Source organism: Octopus sinensis, linkage group LG2 (genome assembly GCF_006345805.1).
Source record: "Octopus sinensis linkage group LG2, ASM634580v1, whole genome shotgun sequence".
NCBI lineage: Eukaryota > Metazoa > Mollusca > Cephalopoda > Octopoda > Octopodidae > Octopus > Octopus sinensis.
In genome coordinates, this window is record NC_042998.1 from 190,581,885 (window position 1) to 190,607,849 (window position 25,965).

A 25,965-nucleotide genomic window follows, 5' to 3' on the forward strand; every position below is an offset into this window, starting at 1 on the left:
CCGCCTCAGACTGCCACTCCGTTTGTTCTACTCCTCTTTCCCTAGCGTCTTGGGAGCAAAGCCTTTAAATATTGTCGGTTTAAATTAGCATCTCACACCACCACGCACTCCATTTCGGTCTATTGTTTTACTATTCTCTCCCTACAGCGTACACCGTGACCGACAGGGCCACTAATAAGCGTTTTATTATATTACAAGATTATTAGGGCGGTGAAGAGCGGATTACCAGAACCGGCTGTTCGATGGCCAAATGTTGTAGTATTCAGTTATGAACCCGCGATAGGCGCAGGAGTGGCTGTGTGGTAAGTAGCTTGCTAACCAACCACATGGTTCCGGGTTCAGTCCCACTGCGTGGCATCTTGGGCAAGTGTCTTCTGCTATAGCCCCGGGCCGACCAATGCCTTGTGAGTGGATTTGGTAGACGGAAACTGAAAGAAGCCTGTCGTATATATGTATATATATGTATGTGTGTGTATGTGTTTGTGTCTCTGTTTGTCCCCCTAGCATTGCTTGACAACCGATGCTGGTGTGTTTACGTCCCCGTCACTTAGCGGTTCGGCAGTAGAGACCGATAGAATAAGTACTGGGCTTACAAAAGAATAAGTCCCGGGGTCGATTTGCTCGACTAAAAGGCGGTGCTCCAGCATGGCCGCAGTCAAATGACCGAAACATGTAAAAGAGTAAAAGAGTAAGAGAGTTATGCCTTGTGTATATGTGTGTATGTTTGTGTATTTGCACACACATACACACACACACACACACATACATACACACACACACTTACACACAGAGGCGTTGGTGTGGCTGTGTGGTAAGACGCTTGCTTCCTAATCACGTGGGTCCGGGTTCAGTCCCACTGCATGGCACCTTGGGGAAGTGTCTTCTACTATAGTCTCAGGCCGATTAAAGCTTTGTGAGTGGATTTGGTAGACGGAAAGTGAAAGACACCCGTCGTGTGTGTGTGTGTGTGTGTGTGTGTGTGAGTGTGTGATTATATATGTATATATATAATCACACACACACACTCGATCCACCCCACACCCACACACACGCACACATTTATACACATATGCACACACCTGGAGTGTGCTGAAAAGTTCCAAGTGTCGGGTAAAAGAATATACACGAGAATTAGTTAATTGTGATTGTATTTGACATATCCCCATTTCAGATTCACACACTTATTGCAGCGGCCCTTCAGTTTTTTTAAGTCCTGTAGAAGAACTCGGAAGGTTAGGCCTCCAACAACACCCTTAAGGTTGGGCCTTTCACAGCACCCTTAAAGCCATGAACTTTTCAGCTCCGACCCCCCTATATATATATATATATATTTACTATATGTATATATAAATATTAAAAAATGGGACAATAAAACATCCTGACAGATAGACGATACAAAGGCAGACAGGAAAAACAACAAATAGAGAGACAGGACAAAAAGGACGAGCCTTCTTTAATCAGTCAAGTTTCCAGATTGTCCTTACAGTTTCGAGCAATAACACTGGAGACTGTTCAAATCTAGTTACCCCACCCAAGAGTCTAAGCTAAGAGCAATAGATTCTTTGTAAGAAAGCAAGCGAATGTGTACGACAACAAAGATGAAAAACGGAGAACATGTTACACAATAACAAATACAAACAATAAGAATATAACAACAGGTGTCTTTCGACTCTTTTACTCTTTTACTTGTTTCAGTCATTTGACTGTGGCCATGCTGGAGCACCGCCTTTAGTCGAGCAAATCGACCCCAGGACTTATTCTTTGTAAGCCAAGTACTTATTCTGTCGGTCTCTTTTGCCGAACCGCTAAGTTACGAGGACGTAAGCACACCAGCATCGGTTGTCAAGCGATGTTGGGGGGTGGGTGGACAAACGTATACACACACATAAATATACATATATACGACGGGCTTCTTTCAGTTTCCGTCTACCAAATCCACTCACAAAGCTTTGGTCAGCCCAAGGCTATAGTAGAAGACACTTGCCCAAAGTGCCACGCAGTGGGACTGAACCCGAAACCATGTGGTTCGTAAGCAAGCTACTTACCACACAGCCACTCCTACGACTAATGAGGACTAATCAATTTGACGTGTATCGAGTGAAAGACTTGAGGCAGGAACTTAGGAGATGGACATAAGTGATGTAAGCGGTCGGCTGTCAAGTCAAGATAGAATGAGAGAGGGGTGGGGGCAGAGAGATTGAAGGATTAGGGGAAGAACGGGAAAGAGAGAAATTATCAAAGGGACAAGGAGAAAGGTACAAGGGAGATAAACGAGGAGGAAAAGTAGAAATTAAACAAAGAGAGAGCCAAAAATGTGAGAGAGGGGTATCGAGAGAAAAAGGAAAGAAGAAGAAAGTATGAGGGGGGAAGAAAAGACAGAGTAAAAGAATCGTACAAAATTTAGATACATACTTGCAAGGTGAGCAAAAGAGTACGCACGCCGCTATATGTATATATAAATATACCTGTTCACCTTTGTATCGTCTATCTGTCCGGATGTCTTATTGTCCTGTACTGCGTTTTTGTTCCATTATATATATATATATATATATATATTATATATATATATATAATATATAATATATATATATATATGTGACCGCGTGTGTACCGTTGGCGATTCTTTTTCCTCTGTCTTCCTTTCTCTGGATCTTTCCTTCTCCTATGTTTCCGACGAAGAGCTCCGCTCGAAACGTTAAACCCTCCTATATTTGTTCCACGTCCTCGCGCTGTTGTGTTTTTTTGTGCTTTCTTGTTTGGATTAACTTTATATATATATATATATATATATATATATATATAATATATATATATATATATATATATAATATATATAATCATAAATAACTGATTCTCGTATATTTTCTTTTACCTAACACTTGGAACTTTTCAGCAAACACACTTCACGTGTGTGTTTGTGTGCGTGTGTGATTACATATGTGTGTGTTGAACTTTTTGTTTAAACTTTATGCTGGCGTTGCTTAGGACTTTGAATGCTTTAAGTCGTCAAAAAAAAAAACAAAAAAAAAAAACAATCGATGAGTGGAAAAATCGATAAACCGATTCCTTATGGGATTTCCCAATCAAATTGTCTGCAACCCATTCTCAGCCAAACGTTTACCAATTTCAATGGATTTCGTTCAAATATGACGTCGGTGTAACTTAGTTTAGTTTGAAACAAAGCGCTTGGTTAGCTTAATAATCCTAACTTAATCCCGGGCAACGCCGGGCTAAACTGCTAATATATATATATATATATATGTGCGTGTGTGTGTGTGCGTGTATGCATATATATATATATATATATATATATATATATATATATATATATATATATATATATATGTATATATATATATGTATATATACATAAATTTCCTTTTTGGATTTGGTTTGCAAGATTCTTTATATGAGTTCGTGTGTGAAAGCAAATTCTGTTGTGTCTGGGGAGAGTCATTTTCTTTTTGTGCCTTATAATTTAACACATTCACCGGTAAAATTTCCACTTATTTCTTATTTTTATTTTCCTAAAATTCATTATTTTGAAAAAGTTGCAAGACGCAACGAAAATTTCAGGAAAATAAAAGTAAGAAATAAGTGGAAATTTTACCGGTGAGTGTGTTGAATTATAAGGCACAAAAAGAAAATGATTCTCCCCAGACAGAACAGTATAAACATAAATACATACATACACGCATACACACACACACACACACACACACACCACACACACACACACACACACATATATATATATATATATATAATATATATATATATGTATATATATGAATATATAGAAAATGCAAATTCGTAAATATAATATTTGCTGTTTTTTAAGTTTTGGCATTCAACTAGATACAAGAATGGTCAATCCTTTCTTTTACTTCTTATCAGATTAGTATTAGCCAAATATTAAAAGTTGGCTTTAATTCAAATTTGTTAAATGACAATGTGAGATCTTATGTTTTGAACGTTTCTGCAAAACAAAAGTTATATTTATAGATTAATCATGAAAGACAACTCATTTCTGTTATAAAGTGGAAATAAAATACAACATAAAAGTCATGGAAAAATTTCATCTGAATTCCAACATAATGATAGATGAACCTATAAACCATATGAACCTATGGCTTTCGAATCTATAACTTACTTGAAGTTGGCCTGAAATTTCTAACACTTTGGTTGTAAAAACACTGCGCAACATGAACTGTTCATGGGTCAAAGATAAAAGTTAAGGAAAAATCTTAAATATACGGGTATTTCGAGGTTGGTAGTGTGTTAGAAATATTAGAAGTTTAGAATATGTGTTGTGCAATAGCTGAGTCTATACCTCAATATCTCTGTTTCGATATATGTTTATAATATATATATATGTTTCTTCATTACCCACAAGGGGCTAAACATAGAGGCGACAAACAAGAACAGACAAACGGATTAAGTCGACCCCAGTGCGTAACTGGTACTTAATTTATCGACCCCGAAAGGATGAAAGGCAAAGTCGACCTCGGCGGAATTTGAACTCAGAACGTAACGGCAGACGAAATACGGCTACGCATTTCGCCCGGCGTGCTAACGGTTCTGCCAGCTCACCATATATAGACACACCACTGGCGTAGAAAAATGTCCTGTTTTTTCCTTCACAAAGCAGCGACCATGCTGTGCAGCCTAACACACTGGGCCATTAAATACAAATTCCAGTTCTTTGAGTAGATTTATTGAAGTTCTTGCTGTTGTATGTATTCCAACTAGATTTCTATTCTCTCTTTGTGCTCACGTGGTAATGGTTTTCCTGTAATCATTGACGCGATGATGTTCAAGTTTGATATCAGCAGCATATGTTTGATCAGTATGTAAAAGTATCTGTAATATTCTGGAATATTGGTAGCCCTCTCATTCACTGACTCACTGTATCCGACCTTTGACATACCTACATCAAAAAGTTTTGTCATATCACAAGTTAGTAAGAAAATTACGGTATTATTTTACCTGCTAGAAATAACAACTAACTGTCCTTCAAACAAACCCCTTACTAGTTGAAACCATAAAAGTGCATCTTACATTATGTAATTATAGATATATTACAGGGGAATGATGGAACACCGGAGAATAATACCCATAAGGAAACCTTAATGTGGTCATCTGACTCAATAGAAATATTAGCAGAATTCCCTGTAATCACACCAAATGTCTTGAAAAAGGAATAGTTAGTTAAGTTAGTTAATTTTTTAGCTCAAAAAGCAAAAAGCAAGGCCATGTAGGGAGACATGGAATTATGTACAGGGTGGTGTAAAAAGTTCAGGCCAATTGTGGTCAAGGGAGACTTTGAACCGAGCGGTCGTCGGCATCTTCACTATCTCGTCCGGCAGCTTATTCCACGGATCCGCAACCCGGACGGAGAAAGTCCCTCTCCTTCGATTGAGATGAAATCGTCGCAGATAGAGCTTTTCTGAGTGACCCTGCAGCCGACGCTCTGGAGCAGGACTGAAGAACAGCTCTTTCGAGAGGTTACACTTTCCGCTTATGATGTTGTGAGCAAGAATGAGATCACCACGGCGTCGTCTTTTTTCCAGAGAATAAAGGTCGAGCGTCTTCAGCCTTTCTTCATAAGGCAAATGCTTGAGACCAAGAACCATGCGGGTAGCCAGCTTCTGGACTCTTTCGAGATGCTGTATGTCTTTGTGGAGATAAAGACAAGAGGCTTGAATCCCGTACTCCAATATGGGTCTCACCAGCGTGACATAGAGCGGTAGGAATATGGCTGCTGTGAGCATTCCGAATGACCGTCGAATCAAAAACAGAACTCCGCGTGCTTTGTTGGCTGTAGACTCAATGGGCTACAAAAAATAAAGACAGACAAACACATACGCTTAAACACACGAATAAACAGGCCGTACAGCGTGCTCGGTATACCTAAATATGCAAATAAGGTGGGATGGTCAGAGTTGGAATACCTTTGGTCATATGCCTGCTTAATCAAAACCGACCAGTAATGTTTTTTTACGGACGTTAACTTCTACATTCAGATCTAAGTATACTTTGCCTCCCAGTTCAGTAGAATAAGTATCACTACTATATGATGCATCGCTGAAAAGGCGGCGAGCTGGCAAAAACGTTAGCACGCCGGTGAAATGCGTAGCCGTATTTCGCCTGCCATTATGTTCTGAGTTCAAATTCCGCCGAGGTCGACTTTGCCTTTCATCTTTTCGGGGTCGATAAATTAAGTACCAGTTACGCACTGGGATCGATGTAATCGACTTAATCCCTTTGTCTGTCTTTGTTTGTCCCCTCTATGTTTAGCCCCTTGTGGGCAATAAAGAAATATATATAATGCCTCTCTATTATACTAAGAGTCATTTTAATCTATCGTACTTCTTCCCTACAAAAGCAAACACACGCACATACACAGACTTAATTATAAATAATCTTTTGGTACTACGACTGCTGAACTGAAAAGGTAGAACATATTGGAATGTAAAAGGAATGAGCGATGAGAAGACTGACGAGAAAACTGAGACCACTTCTGTTGCTATGATAGAATAAGGGATCGAAACCATTAAGCTGACACCTGGAATCAGAGAAAACTGGTGATGGTCTGTATCAGCAAGGGTCAGCAGTCCCTACTAAAGTTGAAGACCCGCTGAGGTCGACTTTACCTTTCATCCATCCGTGGTCGATAAAATAAGTTACAGTTGAACACTGAGACCAAGGTAGTCAATTTACCCCCACCCCCAACTCCCTGAAATTGGTGGCCTCGTGCCAAAATTAGAAACCACTATTAAAGTTGAAGACCTACCGAGGTCGACTTTGCTTTTCATCTTTTCGGAGTCAATAAAATAAGTACCAGTTTACTCTTTTACTCTTTTACTTGTTTCAGTCATTTGACTGCGGCCATGCTGGAGCACCGCCATTAGTCGAGCAAATCGACTCCGGGACTTATTCTTTGTAAGCCCAGTACTTATTCTATCGGTCTCTTTTGCCGAACCGCTAAGTGACGGGGACGTAAACACACCAGCATCGGTTGTCAAGCAATGCTAGGGGGACAAACAGACACACAAACACACACACACACACACACACACACACATATATATATATACATATATACGACAGGCTTCTTTCAGTTTCCGTCTACCAAATCCACTCACAAGGCATTGGTCGGCCCGGGGCTATAGTAGAAGACACTTGCCCAAGATGCCACGCAGTGGGACTGAACCCGGAACCATGTGGTTGGTTAGCAAGCTACTTACCACACAGCCACTTTTGATTGACTAGCCTTTATAATCAAACGTTTTCTGTCCATGACCTGCTCGTCCATGTTTACGATCGTGACCAGAACTATATTATTCTACACATCTCTTTTTATGACAGTAGAATGCGATTTGAAAGAAATCTGGGTGCTACTTCTAGCAAGTTGAGAAACCAATCAATAGTCTTCTGTTTGTCTCACGGTATTTGCATTTCTGGAGGCGCAATGGCTCAGTGGTTAGGGCAGCGGACTCGCGGTCATAGGATCGCGGTTTCGATTCCCAGACCGGGCGTTCTGAGTGTTTATTGAGCGAAAACACCTAAAGCTCCACGAGGCTCCGGCAGGGGATGGTGGTGATCCCTGCTGTACTCTTTCACCACAACTTTCTCTCACTCTTACTTCCTGTTTCTATTGTACCTGTATTTCAAAGGGCCGGCCTTGTCACTCTCTGTGTCACGCTGAATATCCCCGAGAACTACGTTAAGGGTACACGTGTCTGTGGAGTGCTCAGCCACTTACACGTTAATTTCACGAGCAGGCTGTTCCGTTGATTCGGATCAACCGGAACCCTCGTCGTCGTAACCGACGGAGTGCTTCCATCCCATCCATTTGCATTTCTAGCTTTCCTCAGTTAGTCAGAGTTTCGAATCTTAGTATGAGAACGCATAAAGTATGGTAAAGTTATTTAGAATGGTACCCAATGGAAATCATTAAGATCAGTGTTTAAAAGAACATGTAGATAGTCTGAGAATGGCATTATGAGTGCGGTAAAAGACAGTTATTCTGAATGTAGAGAGTGGAGATGAGACAAATGTTCATAATGTAGTAAGTATGGATGGAAACACTCCGTCGGTTACGACGACGAGGGTTCCGGTTGATCCGAATCAACGGAACAGCCTGCTCGTGAAATTAACGTGTAAGTGGCTGAGCACTCCACAGACACGTGCACCCTTAACGTAGTTCTCGGGGATATTCAGCGTGACACAGAGAGTGACAAGGCCGGCCCTTTGAAATACAGATACAACAGAAACCGGAAGTAAGAGTGAGAGAAAGTTGTGGTGAAAGAGTACAGCTGGGGTCGCCACCATCCCCTGCAGGAGCCTCGTGGAGCGTTTAGGTGTTTTCGCTCAATAAACACTCACAACGCCCGGTCTGGGAATCGAAACCGCGATCCTATGACCGCGAGTCCGCTGCCCTAACCACTGGGCCATTGCGCCTCCACTGTAGTAAGTATAGGAGAGAAAGAAACATGCTTTGAATGTAAGAGAGTAGAGATGACGTAAGCATCATGAATGGCGGACACTGGAATTAAGGGTACATGTTTAGAATTAGTCAGTCTTGTTAATCGTTATAAGCAACTATACTAATCGACATACCCTGAGCGCGTATCTCTGATCTACTCGCCAAACTCAGAACACCTCGTCTCAGCCACTCTCTGTACTCACTGAATCACATTTTCCTAAAATTTGTACTAAAAAACTTATCTTAACTATTTTTCACAACTATCTTCTGTTTATTGTGTAGGAAATCACCTGGTTTTGGTTGCTAGAAGAGTCTTTTCTAGAGGTCTACATGGACCAGATATCAAGTGTAGTGGAGCAAATGTGACAGACAGTACGAACAGATTAAAACAGGTATAAACTATGTATAACTCAGTCAGGGGCAGAAGGGCCTTTTAATGATATCCGAGAAGATATCATATAAATGGTGAACTGAGCTAACCGGGGAACTGGTCATAACGGTCTTTACCAAAGACAGGTCTTTTAATATCAAGGCTGACCTGAAGACAATGTGCTGATTTTCCTCATGGATATCGCTGATAGGCTGGGTATTTTACCTGGATGAATGCACGAGGGAGCTTTACGTGATAATTTGGCCTACACAAAACATATCTCTCAAATTATATTCTACTATCAGGGAGTCCTTGTGGAGAGAGAATATCAGTTGATAATATTTAGTATTGGAAAAGGCGGGGAATTGTCAGGTTCTCTAGTGTGATGGACAAAATTCTTTCGTTACTGTCCCTTAGGTCTATCTACAGAATTTAATTACTGATCTTTTGTTCTCAGTTCATTCCTTCAAGGGTCGATAAAATAAATGCCAGTCAAGTACTGGGTTTGCTATGATTCGATTATACCCTCCCCTAAAATTTTTAACCTTGTGCCAATGTTAGAAATCAACATTTTTCATGTGCGCAGGAGTGGCTGTGTGGTAAGTAGCTTGCTAACCAACCACACGGTTCCGGGTTCAGTCCCACTACGTGGCATCTTGGGCAAGTGTCTTCTGCTATAGCCTCGGGCCGACCAATGCCTTGTGAGTGGATTTGGTAGACGGAAACTGAAAGAAGCCTGTCGCATATATGTATGTATGTATATATATATATATTATATATATATATATATATATATATATATATATATATATATGTGGTGTGTGTGTGTATTTGTGTGTCTGTGTTTGTCCCCCTAGCATTGCTTGACAACCGATGCTGGTGTGTTTACGTCCCCGTCACTTAGCGGTTCGGCAGTAGAGACCGATAGAATAAGTACTGGGCTTACAAAAGAATAAGTCCCGGGGTCGATTTGCTCGACTAAAGGCGGTGCTCCAGCATGGCCACAGTCAAATGACTGAAACAAGTAAAATAGTAAAAGAGAGAGAGAGAGAGAGTCGTTGCGGTATTCAGTTAGATGCTTTTTACTCTGCTTTCAACCACACGGAGGTTAACATTAGTTCTCATCCTTCGTGGATCGATAAAATAAAGTATTAGTCAAGTAGGGGGCTCGATTTAATCGACTATACCTTCCCCAAAATTTTGTGGCTTTTTACCAAAGTTCTAAATTAATATTTACCATGCAAGAAAGAATACGGATGAGTCGAAGAATGTGGAGTGTTAGGTGAAGATATATTGTAGGAATCACATTATAAGAAGCGAAAATAGATTTATATAAATTTTGAAATAAAATACTACAAGTGAATTGACCTTACACTTTATAAACAGGAATAATTCAAGTTGTCTTGAAGAACTTCTGCCTGAACACTTCCATAGAATTACAGGAGAAAGTAACGAAGCGAAGAAGCACTACAGAGAGAGAGAGAGAGAGAGAGAGAGAGAGAGAGAGAGAGAGAGAGAGAGAGAGAGAGAGAGAGAGAGTAAGAGAGAGAGAGAGAGAGAGAGAGAGAGAGAGAGAGAGAGAGAAGGCAGAGGAAGAGAAGGCGGGCGAGAGAGATTATGGTTGGTTGGGAGAAAGCCACAATGTAAGAATTAAAAGCTGCCTTCACCTTTTTTTAGTGAAAGGTTATTGTCCTGTTGGTGATGTTTAGTGCCGGGTTAATTCAGATCAAGTATACCTATGATCAGAAGCGTTCCACTTGTGACCATTCCAGCTTTTCTTTATGAAGCACTGTATCTATGAACACGTTATCCAAAGTGTCCTTCCTTATTTAAGACGATAGTGTAATTTGAGGTAAATTCGGCAGTTATTTATAGTAACCGAATATTCATACAGATGTTCACTCATTGGCTTGGTTAAGTACTAGTAATATAATTAGACCGAGTTAATCATTGTGCCTCCCGCCAAAAAGAAAAACAAAATGTCCTTGTACCAATATTAGAAATTATTCACTTTCATTCCTAGCCTAGGACTAAACCCCCACCACTGCTTTCAGTCTTGTTTTAGCTATTAAACCGTGACAATTCAAATCAAACATGAGTTCCATGCTCATACAACAACCAAACTTGCCATTTATAGAAGTTAATTAAATATTAGCATGAAAATTAATTAAACATTTAATCGTTTACTTCATACCCACACTTTGAAACGAACTCAAAAAATCAGTAGAACAAAAAATATATTAATAATAGCTACAAAGGGTAAATAAGAATCTGGAACAGGTTATTCATGATCGGCATATCTTTGTGCATAGATCCGCTTGAGTAGGACTGAACAGCTGGTGATGGTGGATGTGGTGGCTGAACAACAATAACGACAAAAACTGGAAAAGTGAGAAGCAAAGTCGGTTGCATTGTAACTAGAAACTTAAAGGGCGCTTAAAGGGCGTTCGTAATTAAATCTTAGGCCTGTCATTAGTTTCCGGCTCATTAATCTGTAGCTTATCCTGGTGGTTTCCATGGGGTATAAGCTAGTACGAGTACAATACTGCTTCCCCCAACTGAGCGGGGCACCAACTTGTCGCAAGTTTACTACCCCACCGGCTGCTACTGGTATTCATTTTCAGTGGAGTAAATTGGGACAATGTGAAATGAAATGTTTTGTCCAAGGACGCAGCTCGTCTACCGGTCTAAAAATTGAAACTTCCGATTGTGGGTTCACTACATCTAGCCACTAGTTCACGCGCCTTCACTACATCATTGAATGCTAAGAGGTTTTCAGTCCGTCACTTTTACTGGTTTTGCCATTCATTACTATGTAGGAAAGAACAAGAGTATGAAAATAAAGATGAAGTAAACTTTAAATGAAAGTACAAAGATTCATCGTTTCAGAGAAGCAGAGGTTGTGTTGTGGTTGTGGTTGATAGCGTTGTATTCAGGTGTCGAATCAGCAGAATGGTCAGAGCATTAGATAGAATCTACTGCAGTATTTTCCTTGACTTTCTGATTTCAGGGTTGATAAAGATGTATAAATCCAGGTTGGCAGATTGGAGGAATTATTAGAAGATTGGATAAGAGGGTCTTCTTTTATTTCTTTCGGCTCTTTGCGTTCTGACAGCAGCAAAGCTTGTGATTACATTGTCGGTCCAAGCTGGCGGCCGTTTTGTTTTTCTTAATAAACAACGACAGTGTAGAGAGGGTAATTGCATGAATGGACAACTGCTAGTCTTCCTCAAAAATTCATACTCAATCCTGCGCATATATGTGCAGATACACATGTTTGACCTTGACTGACGGAGGCCTCATATAAAATACATTTTGGCGGTTGTCTATATTTACAATTTTTTTTTATTTTCATGGCTTAGTCAGAGGAAGAAGAAACTTCGAAACTTTCAGGAGGAAGGAAGAAAGTTATCTTTAGAGCAGAGACTTCATCCCAATTAGTTTTGAAAGGTTTGACTCCAATAAAACTACCGTAAATCCTCGAGTATAATCCGCACTTTTTTCCCAAAATTTAAAGGTCAAAATCCTTAGTGCGTATTATATACGAGGTTAAAAATGAAATTTACTTTCTAAGCAATGTCCGAGTCTCTATTTGCTGTTTATTCAGACGCATTTTGTGATGTTGGGCGCGAAAATACCTGAAGCTAAGCCTGAAAGCAATGGAGTCATAAAAGAATCATCCATAACTTGCAGTAAGCAACATTTATTAAACGTTATTACTGTTATTTCTTTATTTTCTGCGAACAAAATGCACAAAAAAGCTACACGTTTGCATCATGTTATATATACAATAATAATAAAAGACGTTACCGTATACAGTTTTACAAGCCAAGCACGTTATATAGACCTCCTTGACTCAAGTTAGAGAAGGGGTGCGTATTATACACAAGGTTTAGGCCTTTCAGAGGTACAGCCCCCTAAAAATCCCCTGCGTATTATACTCAAGGGCGGACTATACTCGAGGATTTACGGTACCCAAAGGCCAGGTAATGGAGATAAATTAGGTGACAGACATCTACCACCCACTACCTAGATAATCTTGTTACGTTTTCATGCATATGATCGTATATTTCTCAGTTTATCTTTTACATCTTCATTTAATCATCTGTAATCAAATTCCTAACAGAGTGTTCACTGAACATTAGCAAAAAAGTATTAGGTTAAAAGAAGACGAACCAACGACTTCTTTTCCAATTGTAACTATTTCCCTTCAGGTACGCCACTAACACTAATATTACAGAGAAAGGCATGAACATTCTTATACCTAACTTTGGACTAGTTTAAAAGCCATGGGTTTCTTAGAATGTCTTATTAAAAAGTGAAAATCTAATTTCCCTCATTCCTGTAATCAATTGGTTGAATTCCTTTATCCTTTTGTCACTACGAGAGGAGATACACGAGCGAGCCTCAGATGGAATAACTTTACTTGCTAGAAATAGCAACTAAATCTGCCTCAAACCACAACTTAGACGTAAAAAGGAATGATGTATTGGATAATATAGTTTTAAAGGCAATATGACTAAAAATAAGATGATGGGATGGCTACGGGTGGAATCCTTTCTACTATAAATCGGCTCAGTCAGGGTAGATATACGCTAAGCAAAGACAGAAAGTAACTAGCCATGGTATAAATTCTTAGTGGTTAATCGACTGGCTAGAAATAATAGCTAAATTTCCTTTAAATCACACGCAACTGTATTAAAATAAATATCTGACACTACAAGGGGTAATATAATATTAGATAAAGGTTGCTTGAAAGCAAAATATGTGTTGGTTACAAGAACGTTTTGGACATAGGCCCACTGTTTCAGGACCGACAGTAAGTTTCAATACCAATCAGCATCACCAGCAGTGGAGGCGCAATGGCCCAGTGGTTAGGGCAGCGGACTCGCGGTCGGGGTATCGCGGTTTCGATTCCCAGACCGGGCGTTGTGTGTGTTTATTGAGCGAAAACACCTAAAGCTCCACGAGGCTCCGGCAGTGGGTGGTGGCGACCTCTGTTGTACTCTTTCGCTCCAACTTTCTCTCACTCTTTCTTCCTGTTTCTTGTCCCCGACTTCCTACGCAACCGCTGAGCCTGGATGCACATTCATCCATCCGTCGATGCTCTCGGCGTCGGGGGTTGACCTGCTTTCTCTTCTGCGGGTCTTACGAGCACTGGGACGAAGACCGCTTCGCTCAACAAACAAAGCATCACCAGCAGCACCATGTTATATTGAAGTAATTTTCCTTTTTCTTTTTTTTGCCCCCCACAAAAAAACCAAGTCAATTCCATTAACCCTGAGACTACCTACCAGATTTAGTTCGTTTTTATGTATTTTCTGAACGATACTATTTGAAATTCCTTAGTTTGTTATTGGTTGTTTAGCACCAAGTCAGTTTTGATCTAATAAAAACTAATAAAAATGGCTCAATGTATTCTTGCTGTGATCATGCCATCTCCTTTATAACCACTGTTACATCGTAGAGGAGCGGTGAGTTGGCAGAGTCATTTGATCGTCGGATAAAATTCCTTGCAGCATTTGTTCCTACTCTTTGTACTTTGTATTCAACTCCTGCCGGGGTCAGCTTTATTTTTCATTCTTGCGGGGTCGATCAATGAAGTACCAGTCCAGGACTGTGGCTTAGCGGAATTGTTAAGCGATATGTTCTGGCTTTTCGCTTTCTGATGGCAAAACCTACAAGGTGGTACGCTGTGTCAAACTTTGCCTTCCTAAGGGCAATATTAAGAGTGGAGAGAAGATGACGAGTTGACCGTATCGTTAGCACGCTAGGCAACATGCTTAGCGGCATTTCGTCCGTCTTCACGTTCTGAGTTCAGATTCTGCAGAAGTCGACTTTGCCTTTCATCCTTTCGGGGCCGATAAAATAAGTACTAGCGGAACACTGGGGTTGATATAAATCGACTTAAACCCTCCCCTGAACTTGTTGGTCTTGAGTCAAAGTTTGAAATCAATATTATGAGTGGAGAGAGAGAGGGAGAGAGGAGACTTGCATGTATAGTTTATTGTTTGTGCTTACATAAATGTGTGATTACGAGCAAAACACTACCCCGTAGTGCTGAATCATATCTGCTGAATAAAAAGCAATCAGTGTTTTCTTTTCATTAAAAAATAATTAAGTATGCTTTTAAATCAATAAAATTTTTGGTTTTGTTAAACGAAGTTAAGGCAAAAAGAAAAAAAACTTCTTGAGAAACCAAATAGTCTTTCCTTCCTTCATACCAAGTTTGAAGAAAATATCTCTTTTACATCTTACGTTTGTGGTCCCTTAAATATACTACATTTTGTGGCATTATTTCAAGCCAACCGGCTTTTTCTGCGCAAACTGGACGTGCATTTTTCTCTCGTACGCGTAGTATTGATCGCAACAGCTGATGTCCTTGCGCGTACAAATGCACGTTCCCACGGTTTTATCGATCGCATTCCCACCTGGAATCAATTTTTGTAATTTTTTCAAGACTTATACATGCCCTGATACCGTCGGTATCTACATATCAAATTTGAGTGCAATCGGATGGAGGATGCCCGAGACCCTAGAAGACACACAGACAGACAGACAGAACGGATTTTATATAGTAGATAATTGTACATGTGTATACAGATGTAGCGTTATTATTCGGTTTCAAGTTAAGGCTGGCTGAAAGATGGAGAATACTATTTCTTTTATGTAGCAACTCATAAATTGATTTGCTTTTGTTTTAACACCTGACTTCAAGAAGTAACGTATGTAGAATCGTCTGTTCGACTAAACCCTATTGTATATAGAGTGGTCTTTATTCCAAGTGGCGTTTTGTGTAGACTAAGTATTTTTCTGTTGACGGTAATGTGTGTAAAATGAAACTATAATTTGTTAACAACTGTGTGTAGAATAAAGCTGACTGATTAGGTACGCCTATTGTCGCATAATTCTCTCTACTATAGGCATAAGGCCTGAAATGTTTGGGGAAGGCCTTATACTTATTTTAAGGATGAAGAGCAAAGTCGACCTCGACGGAATATGAAGGAAGATCTTAAACTGCTAGAACAAATGCCGCCAAGCATTTTGTTCGACGAGCTAACGATTCTGCTGGCTCGCTACCTTGCCTATTGATCTTATCTACTGTAGATACAAGATTTTGGAGGAAGGGGCTAGTTGATTATATCGACCCCAGTGCCTGACTGGTACTTATTTTATCACCCCCAAATCTATTGATATATAATAGTACTAAAAGGTGGTGAGCTGGTAGAATCGTTAGCACGCTGGGCGAAATGCTTAGCGTTATTTCGTCTGCCGCTACGTTCTGAGTTCAAATTTCATCGGGGTCGACTTAGCCTTTCATCCTTTCGGGGTCGATTAAATAAGTACCTATTTCTTTATTACCCACAAGGGGTTAAGCACAGAGGGGACAAACAAAGACAGACATAGGTATTAAGTCGATTACATCGACTCCAGTACGTAACTGGTACTTAATTTATCGACCCCGAAGGGATGAAAGGCAAAGTCGACCTCGGCGGAATTTGCACTCACAACGTAACGACAGACGAAATACCGCTAAGCATTTCGCCCGGCGTGCTAACGTTTCTGCCAGCTCGCCGATTAAATAAGTACCAGTTACGTACTGGGGTCGATATAATCGACTTAATCCGTTTGTCTGTCCTTGTTTGTCCTTTCTGTGTTTAGCCCCTTGTGGGCAGTAAAGAAATATGATACATAATAATACTATAATAACTAATTTAATTTGCCTGTTAATTTAACCGAGGGTGTGAGTTCGATTGCGGCTATGAGAGGAAATGTAGCTTACCTATTTTCAGGTAATATTTATTACTAATTAATAATGTTAAAAATTAACCTCATTCCTTACTGCTTTCTTTTATTCTTTTACTGATTTCAGTCATTGGCCTGGGGCACCACACCGACGGGTTTAGTCAATCATATCGACCCCACTACTTTTTCCAGTCTGGTGGTTATTTGATCGATTGTATTTGTTGAAGTGTAAAGTTACGGGACATAAAGAGACACAATATAAATAAAAAACCGGTTTCAAGATTGGAACCGGTGCAGCAAAAGCACAAACATATATAACGATACTAGCACACGTACGTACACAAACACACACACTCACACGCACACACACACACACACACACATACACACACACACACACATGTATACGTTTAAACATACCTACAAATATACACAAAGGTTTACCCATTCACAAGCATAGCTTAAGCACACCTACAATCACACACAGACGTCTATCTATTCACACACACACACACACACACACAAACAGAGCCAACAAACACACAGAGCCTACAAACACACACACACACACAAACAGAGCCAACAAACACACAGAGCCTACAAACACACACAGACGTCTATCCATTCACACACACACAGCCTACAAATACACAGAGATGTCTATCCATTCACACACACACATGTACACATACTCACTTGCCCAAGGTTCAGTTTGGAGGGATCGAAACCAGAACAACGTGGTTGTGAAGCAGATTTCTTAACCACATCTCTTAAATGTAATTAATACTTATCAACTTCGTTAAGGTGGCGAGCAGGCAGAATCGTCAGCACGACGTTCTGAGTTCAAATTTCGCCGAGCTTTCGACTTAATCTTTCATTCTTTCGGGAGTCAATAAAATAAGTACCAGTTGGGGTATCGAGAGTCGATGTATTCCACTTAGTCCGTCCCTCGAAGTTGGTGGCCTTGTGCTAAAATTTGAAGTTAATATTTATTCCCTCCGCCAAGGAAGGAGGTTATGTTTTCATCGGCGTTGGATTGTCCATCTGTCCGTCTGTGTGCAAAATAACTCAAAAAATTGTAAACAGTAAAAGTTGGTAATGACACAAGGGACAGATGATGAAATTTTGGTAGTGATCTGGACACTTTTATGGATTCTTGAAGGATTTTTCATTTGTTATATTTACTGTTATATTTACTTTACATGAAGTATTACAATGTTACGTTTGAAAAGTTTCTGGGATTATCTTCCTTGAAAACACATTCATGGTTTTCACGTAACGTATAGTGGCATTGCTGCTTCCAAAGTTTTATTTTCGCTTCTGTAGATAAAAGATGCGCCGAAACTTGATGTGAACACTGATGAAGAAATCGCTATATTCATCGACCAGCACCAGACGTGCATCATTCCAAGAGAAGAAGAGAGCGATTTGAGACAGGTCGTTTTCGCTCTTCAGGAGCATGTGAACTCAGCAACATGCCGAAGAGGTGGATCATGAAGATTCCATTTCCCTCATTACCTCTCTTCTGAAACTGTGATTGCTCGCCAGCCTGACGTAGACGACTTTATAGTTGAAATGCTCAACGCTAAAGCAGATATCTTCAAAAACGTCAGCGATGTCATGGAAGACAAGGACGTTCCCGAGGTTACTTCCTTCGAAGATTTCCTGAAAAAGGCTGATGTCAACCCGCAGGAATACCCGGGTGTGGTGAAACTAGGGAAATCGGAGAAACAGGTGGTATTGGAGCGTCAACCTTCAGAAAGGTGGATCAACCAGTATAATCCGAATATCCTCAAAACCTGGCGCGCTGACATAGACCTGCAGTTCATCATGGACCCATACTCGTGCATCAAGTACATCACCAGTTACATGATGAAAAGTGAAGAGGGCTATGAGTGAACTGCCGAAAAAAGTAGCTGAAGAAAGCAGAGGTGAAGACTTGAAATCAAAACTGAGAAAAGTAGGATCAGCTTTTTCTGAACAACAGGGAAGTTAGTGCTCAGCGGGCTGCCTACAGGATCCTCTCCCTGCTACTGAAAAGGACCAGTCAAAAAGTGGTGTTTCTCAACACTGCACCAAAAGACAAACGCGTGTCCATGCTTAAGCCCCAGAAGATCCTCCAAGGTATGAACAAAGACGATGAAGATATCTATTGTACGTCACTTCTTGACCGCTATGCCACGTGACCCGATATTCTTGAAGATATGTGCTTTGTAGAATTTGCAGCCACTTACACAATTGGAGGAAAAGATACTCCTGATGATGCAGCTGACCACATCCCTGATGTTTTAGACGGAAGTGATGGCATCGAAGGTAGTGGCAATAACTCAGATACCGGAGAAATTGCAGACAAACTTCAGAAAGTTATCACTCTAAAAAACAGCTTGGAATGCATGAAAAAACAGGAAAGCGCCATTGCATCATAAAGTTCAACAAAGAAAAGAAGGAAGGAGAAGGCCGATACAGGAACCTGCTGATGCTTTACTATCCATGGCGAGATGAAGAGATTGATTTGAAAGCTGACTATCCATCCTACCAAGAACACTACGAAAGCGTCGAAGCTGCTATCCATTCTAACGAAGCCATGTTCAGTGTTAACGCTACTGAACTGGACAGAGCCTATGACGATTTGAAAAGGATGGGACCTCTCGAGGATGCCTGGGATACTGTGGCCTCAAATGTGGAGTTCCAACATGCGGAAGAAGACGAAGGTGTTGTACAGGAAAGGGAGCTCCCACAGGAAGATCAATTAAGAAATGTCGATCTAGCTCTAGAGGTGTCAGGTAATTGCTCAGAGCTTCATGATCGTTTCACTGCAGAGCTTAGTAAGGTCCTAATGAATCCTAAGCAGTACAGGGCTATGATGCGGTCGCTGAGCAAAAAGCAGATGGAAGTTGTCATGTTTCATCGAAAGTGGTGTAAATATGCGATCTTTGCTCTGAAACATGAACGACCAATGCCGCAGTACAAAGTTTTTCTCAGTGGGCCAGGAGGAGTTGAGAAGAGCCATGTTATCAAGCTGGTTCACTATGAAACTATGAAGCTGCTGAAACCACTCTCTGGACATTTCGGTCCTGATGAACTTCCTGTTGTACTGACTGCTTTCATAGGGACAGCAGCATTTGGCATTGAGGGGATGACGATGCTTTCAGCTCTTGGATTTAGCTGTGGACCCAAGACTAGTACCCAGTACCAATCGATAGACTGTGAGAAGCTAAATGCTCTCCACTCAAGGTTGGGCAAGCAGCAGCTCCTGATTAAAGATGACGTGCCTACGGTTGGAGCCGACCTCCTCTACTCTATCCATCGCCGGCTTCAAGACATCTTGTGGGAACTCTGACCCAGATTCCCGATTTGGAGGAGTCAGTGTGATGGCCGTTGGGGATCTCTACCAACTGCAACCTGTTGGCCAGAATCACGTCTTTGGTCTCCCAAAAGACAACTACGCCCGCTCGCGTGGAACTCACGGAAAGCATGCGACAAAATGACGATCAACGTTTTGCCCAATTGTTGATGAGGGTCAGGACAGCACGGCAAATGATTTAAGCTTGCTTAAGACCAGAGTCATCACTAAAGAAGACACTGACTACCCAGCGAACGCCCTTCATGTGTTTAAAACGAACAAAGAGGTTGATGAACATAACACAGAACACCTCAAGCTGCTTGACCCGATTTATGACTTCAAAGCTACCGACAAAAAGACGTCCAGACTGGCCTTATTGATGTTGCCATTTCCACTATGGCAACAGACACTGGCGACCTCAGGGAAGTACTGTCTGTAGCTGTTAGCGCTAGAGTGATGATAACTGTCAACATAGACGTCTCTGACAGTCTGGCAAATGGTATCTGTGGCACAGCTGTTGGGATCGACAACACCGGTAGTGACGCCCATACAATCCTCGTCAAATTTGACAGTGAACGGATAGGTAAGCAGGCTGTCGCTGACAGCCAGTACAAGAGGTCATTCACGGGAGCAGTTCCCATCAAACGACTGGATGTTGTGTTCTATATCGGGAGGGGTAGACTATCTGTGGAGGCTAAGTGTTCGCAAACTCCTCTCTTACTGGCCTGGAGTTGCACCATACATAAAATCCAGGGAAAGACCATGGATAAGATTCTTGTTGCCATACAAGGAAAAGGTTCCTTGATGCCTGGTCAGGCGTATGGTACCTTGACTCGTGTCCGACACTTGAGTGGCCTCTTCTTGCTTGGATTTGATGCCACTGCAATCCGCACAAGTCCATCTGTTGTTCATGAAATGGACAGGCTTCGACAGCAAACATCGTCTGAAACTTCTGCCTTCTGCTGCTCCCACAGTTATTGATGGAGGACTGCAAATCAGACTGCTCAATATCAGGTCCTACTTTGAACATGAACAAGACTCGAAAGCGGCCAACATTCTTCAAAATGTTGATGTGTTTTTGTTTCGTGGAAACGTTCTTGAAGAAGAATCAACAAGTAGCATCCATCCCGCCGCAGTCGAAGATCACTAGAGCAGACAGGCCTGCTGCACTGGGGCGTGGAGATGGGGCGATGACTGATGCCGAGCAGGAGATCGCCTCCACGGATATGCATTTAAATGCCAGTGGCTTAGAGTACACCGCTGTCGGGGTAACTATCTCGTCAGCAAAAATCAATATCATCACCATTTACAGATCCCCTTCCGTACCAGTTGCTCCTTTCCTCACCAGCCTGCATCATCTTATAAGATCTTTGCCAAGGAATCATCTGACGATCGTCCTTGGTGATTTCAAAGTGGATCTCCTTGATTCTCCTAACCATGAGATCTTGACAACTATGAACCAGTTTGGGTTCGACCCACTTGTCCAAAACCCGCCACCAACTATAGAAGCCTGCTAGATCATGTTTACGTGAACCAGGATCGGCGTCCACAAGTCACCGTAACCGACTGTAACTTTTCCGACCATGATGTTGTGTGTGTATCACTCAAATTTTAGGTAATTATTGTTTCGTTTTAGTTGTATGGTGAAACTAGTTTGCTGTTGTCATTGATGTATTATAACTGCTTCAGATGATTCCTGTTTTAGAGGGATTTAAAAAAAAATCATATGGCTGTGTTATTATTTTTTACCCCTGCCAAGGAGGTTATATTTTTGCCGGCGTTGGTTTGAGAAATTGGGCGACTTTCAGCGTGCGTGTATATGGGTGGAAATGAGCAGCTTGGTAGAGGTCTTCGCCCTCCGAGTGCTTTTCTAGTTAACTTTGTGTATGCGGCGAGCTGGCAAAAGCGTTAGAGCACCAGGCAAAATGCCTAGGGATATTTCGCCCGTCTTTACGTTCTGAGTTCAAATTCTGCCGAGATCGACTTTACCTTTCATCATTTCGGGAGCGATAAAATAAGTACTATTAAAATTCTGGGGTTGATGTAATCGAATTACCCCACCCGCCAAAATTACTAGTCTTGTGTCAAAATTTGAAACCAAGATTTATTAATTTTGGAGTTGTGTCCCCTATCTTTCTAAAGCTAATGGCCTTTAGCTAAATCTGTTCTTGTTAAATTAAGTAAACTAGCATCGTCTTGGTTTTATTCCTCTATTAAAAATTTAGAGTGTTCATTGAGGATGAAAATGAAGTATCTATCCTTTCATAGATATGACTAGCTGGTATTGAGAGGATGTTCTTTCTTACTACAATGTTTGTTTAGCTCAGCTACAACCGGCGATCAGAAACATAATGATAACGGTGGTTTTAGATATAGGTAAAAGGCCGGTTGATTTTGAGTGGAAGGGTTAGTCGCCACCATTGTCTCCAGTATTTTGTTTATTCGGCCCGGTGTGATGAAAAGCAAAATTGCTTTCGATGGGATTTGAACTCACTAACCAATGTGTCGGAAAAAATACAGGGAGGTATTTCTCCGACGCTCTAACGTTACCTATTTCTTTACTACCCACAAGGGGCTAAACACAGAGAGGACAAACAAGGACAGACAAAGGGATTAAGTCGATTACATCGACCCCAGTGCGTAACTGGTACTTAATTTATCGACCCCGAAAGGATGAAAGGCAAAGTTGACCTCGGCGGAATTTGAACTCAGAACGTAACGGCAGACGAAATACGGCTACGCATTTCGCCCGGCGTGCTAACGGTTCTGCCAGCTCGCCGCCTTTCGACGCTCTAATGTTACCGCTTACTCGCCACTGATATGAACGCCTTCCAATTTAGGTACAAGCCCAACAGTTTTGAAGGGGTGTGGTTAGTCGATACCTTCGATCTCAGTATTTGACAGATACTTTATTTTATGGACCTCAGAGGGATGAATGACAAAGGTGACATCACTTGGATTTGAACCCAGAACATTTATCTAAGCATAATCGACGCTTTATCTTTTCAGCTAGTTCTCTGCTTTGCCACCAAAGTAATAACAATAAATAAATAAACGCGAGAAAGGCGAAAACGAAGATGAAAGGTTGTCATACACAGAATTAGAAATAAAAGTGCTTTAAATATGTTTTTCTTATCTAAATAGTTTGTTTCTATATAACAATTATTTAAGAAGTATTTTATCCGAGTTGGCCAAATTATTTCTTCTACAAAACTAAATTGGAGTTGAAAAATTGCCATTGCGCTGTATAATGACGCCGTGTTTTGCATACATGATCATATACACAGGACTCTGCCTGTCTATTTTTCTCTCTGCGTTTCTCTCTTTCTCTGTTTTCCACTCTTTCCTTCTGTCTAATATCATATTGAGCTAGTTGTGGCAGTTGATCAGTAAATAACAGGCGGCAAAGAGCAGAAGTAGGAGTGTGGGGCATTCGTAGGCCAACTACTTTGCTGGAACTGTTAAAATCTAAGTTGAGAAGTGATGACTGCAGATATGGGGCAACTGTGGGTGCGGACCATGGTTGAGAGTTAATAACTATGAGTAACTTTAGAACGTGAGTAGCCTAGATGTAAATTGAATTAACATAGATGTAGAGCCAACTTAGTGAAAGTACCGCAATATTAAGTATCATTAAGACGGCGAGCTGGCAGAACCGTTAGCACGCCGGGTGAAATGCTTAGCGGTATTTCGTCTGCCGCTACGTTGTGAGTTCAAATTCCGCCGAGGTCGACTTTGCCTTTCATCCTTTCGGGGTCGATTAAATAAGTACCAGTTACACACTGAGGTCGATGTAATCGATTTAATCCGTTTGTCTGTCCTTGTTTGTCCTCTCTGTGTTTAGCTCCTTGTGGGTAGTAAAGAAATAGGTATTTCGTCTGCCGCTACGTTCTGAGTTCAAATTCCGCCGAGGTCGACTTTGCCTTTCATGCTTTCGGGATTGATTAAATAAGTACCAGTTACGCACTGGAGTCGATGTAATCGACTTAATACCTATGTCTGTCCTTGTTTGTCCCCTCTGTCTTTAGCCCCTTGTGGGTAGTAAAGAAATAGGTATTCGTCTGCCGCTACGTTCTGAGTTCAGTTTCAGCCGAGGTCGACTTTGCCTTTCATCCTTTCGGGGTTGATTAAATAAGTACCAGTTAGCGCACTGGGGTCGATGTAATCGACTTAATCCGTTTGTCTGTCCTTGTTTGTCCCCTCTGTGTTTAGCCCCTTGTGGACAATAAAGAAATAAGAATCGTTAGAACGCCAGACAAAATGCTTAGCGGCATTTCACCTGTCTCTACGTTCTGAGTTCAAATTCTGAGGTTGACTTTGCCTTTCATCCTTTTGGGGTCGATAAAGTAAGTACTGGTTGACTTACCTCCTCCCACGAAATTGTTGGCCTTGTGCCAAGATTTGAAACCAATATTACGGATAGCATTATTTCTTATTAATAACAGTATAATATCACAGAAGATGTGCTTTTGTATTTGTGGTTCTCTAACGACCACTAATTTCATTTACATTTTTCCTGTGCATAAAAACATAGATTAAAATTGGCAGTGCATATATGTGATGGCTGCCCCCTCATTATCGAGTATGGCCATTGCACAAAGCTTAACTGTTATTGGTGCTGTGATCGAATGTGACTTTTAAGCCCAGCTAAAGATCTACAATGTCTCGTACAGAATTGGCAAATAAAACCTTTACAACTGTAGTTGTAACTGGGCTTCATGTACCTTTGCATGTCGTTTAAGTCCTCCTGCCGAATTACACTCTCTTCCACATATATGTACATACATACATACATACATACATACATACATACACACGGACACACATACACACACACGTATATACATGAACATGAAATTCCGATACCAGAGATAATTCGTGGGAACATTTGCGACCACAATTGGGAACCCCCTCGAATGGCATCGAAATCTTGTACGTTTATTGCAAGGGAGAGTTGCCAAGTAATAAAACCCAGCAGAAAACAATAAGTAAAACAAACGGAAGAGAGAGAGAGAGAGAGAGAGGAGGGGTTGGAGGGGGGGGGCGGGGGCGGGCGTCGGGCGGCCAATAATATTTAGTTTTGGATAGAACGAGTAAACATGTGAAAGTGTATTGTGGTGTAAGTAAATGAAAACTGAACCTGTGTAACAAGTGAATGAATAGACACGTTCAGCGCGTTAAATTATATTAATTAGATGAAAAGAAATAAGGAACAAAGGAATAAGTTGAGAGAACAAGTTAAAGAAGAATTGACAAGGCGAACGAAAATGATTTATTTATGAAAAATTATTGAGGTGGGGTTACGATTAAGGTAGGAGGTAAAGAACGAGTTGAGATAAAAATCAAGGAAAGATGACTAGAACGAAAGAAGGAATAAGGAGAAAGAAAGAAATGAATATATGAAAATTGAATGAGAATGAATGAAAGAAAAGAGCTGTTAAATTGGTTGAAAGGGCAGTTTCTATACATGAAATGATAAAAATTACAGACGAGAAAATAGCGAAGGAATGGCGAATGAAGTATAGAAAAATGACGTATGAAAAACGATTGAAGAAAGTTCTTTAATAAGGTATAATATAAATGAGAAAACAGAACGACAAAGTTAAAAAGAAGAAAAAAAGTAGGAGTAAATCATTCGCACTGGGAAAGGGGTCAATATTCACCAATATAATAAAGCTGGCTTAAAGGGTAATAGGTCTAAGAATAGATACATTTAACAAAAGAATAACAGCTTCGATCTATAATTTCTTTGGCAACAGACCAAACATAGTTGCTGTTTGTTTACTAACGAAGTGTTCTGTGAGAGTTTTACCAGTTGGTCACTTCCGCTGGCTTCATTACAACATGACCAGCACTGAATTAGAAATATTGTGCTGAGAATGAAGAAGAGGAAAATGAAAGAAAATATATAACTAGAGAAGTGGAACGAATGGAGAACACTGTGTGTGAATGGCTTCCGCTTGTAGCTTGGAGATGTGAACTGCTTGTTTACACAAAAGCTCAGCTATCAAACTT